General features: G+C 39.9%; 1 pseudogene; it reads left to right on the forward strand.

The window, feature by feature from the left end:
* Positions 1-485: 485 nt before the first annotated feature.
* On the forward strand, positions 486-1,374 carry LOC122201347 (annotated as a pseudogene).
* Positions 1,375-1,751: the final 377 nt, after the last annotated feature.

Below are 1,751 nucleotides of genomic sequence, written 5' to 3' on the forward strand. Positions count from 1 at the left end.
TGTCTGCAGCCACAGTTCTACTTTCCCTGTATGCCCCTATGACCCCATTGGAAGTCCCGCATCTAAGAATAGTATTGTAGCCATTTCGTTACTCCGAACAACCCATTAAGATGGGTCCGATGGATTCGAGGGCTGACTGTGAATAGAATTAACTCAATTCAATTCAAGTTCCAGTTACTGTCATGGGATTTCGGAATTAGTCTGCCTGGGATGATGCTTGACTCTGCCAGTTAACATTTGGGTAAACTTGGACAAATTACACAACCTTGTTGAGCCTAAGTTACCTCATAAAAGAAATGAGCATGAAGGCTAATTGTTTTGTCTTGCGTGCACTTCAGGTTTGAAGAACACAAGATTGCCATCATTGAAACAATCCGCAGAGCCATTTACACATTTCCACCTCACTCTACTCTCTTTTCCATTTAACACTCTGTTCCTTTACTTCTCATCACTACAGGGCATCCTGTGATTCCCCACCGACGTTCATGGGGCACAACACAGAAGTGACTGAGTTCATCCTTCTAGGATGTACAGATGCTCCAGAATGTCTTTATGATATTCCCCCTCATCTACCTCTTCACTCTAGTTGGAAATCGGGGGCAGGGGGGACTGTGCTGATTCTGTTGGGCTCTTGTCTCCACACTCTCATGTGCTTTTTCCTCAGTGACCTGTCTCTCAGGGATTTTTGTTACAGACCCAAGATCATGGCAGGATTTCTTATAGGAAACAAGGTCATCTCCTACAATGCATGTGCTGCTCAGATGTCCTTTTTTTGCAGTCTTCGCCACTGTGGGAAGTTACCTCTTGGCTTCAATGGCCTATGACCGCTACGCCACAGTGTGCAAATCCCTGCCATCACATCACCACCATGACTACTCACTGATGTGAGTGCTTGTCTGGCCACAGGCTGCTATGTCTGTGGTGTTCTAAATGCCTCTGTAAATATTGGAGATACCTCCAGTCTCTCTTTCCATATGTCCAATGTGGTTCGTCATTTTTTTCTGCAATATTTCAGCAGTCAACAGTTCTGTCTTGCGCTGATAAGTACATCAGTGAGTTGGTGTTTGTCTATATAACTGGCTTCCTTTTTTTCTCTCATGGTTATCTTTATTTTCTATCTGTTTATATTTATCACCATCTTGAAGATGCAATCAGTTCTGGGGTATCAAAAGGCTTTGTCCACCTACGTTTCCCACCTCTCTAGTGTCCATCTTCAATGGTACAGTCACCTTCATGCATATACAGCCCAGCTCCAGGAATCCTATGGACACACACAAAAAAGCATTTATTATATGTATCTCCAAATTAAAACATAAACTCCATGTAAGCAGTAGCTTTGTCTGCTTTGTTCATAACTCTACCCTCCATAGCTAAATGAGGTTCTGGATCATAGGAAATATCAGTAAATATTTGTTAAATGAATGAATGATAAATGAAGCTTTAAGTTCAATCATATCAATATATTGGATACTTGGATCATGAATATTTATAATTCATCATTCATGAAATAAACCATCTACATAGAATTATAGAACATTTAGAGTCATGACTAGTGTTCTTTTTTGCTGAAATATTTTTATTTACATTCTCACTCAGTGCTTTTAATCCCCATTTATGGTTACAATGATTTTCTGGAAACGACACTGTCATTCCATAGGAACGACATCTCGCTGATTAGCAAATAGCACATCAAATAGATTCTATTTAGTAAATCATAAAAGGACATAAAGTACAAAACTATTTTAAAGTTT

Source organism: Panthera leo, chromosome D1 (genome assembly GCF_018350215.1).
Source record: "Panthera leo isolate Ple1 chromosome D1, P.leo_Ple1_pat1.1, whole genome shotgun sequence".
NCBI classification, from domain to species: domain Eukaryota; kingdom Metazoa; phylum Chordata; class Mammalia; order Carnivora; family Felidae; genus Panthera; species Panthera leo.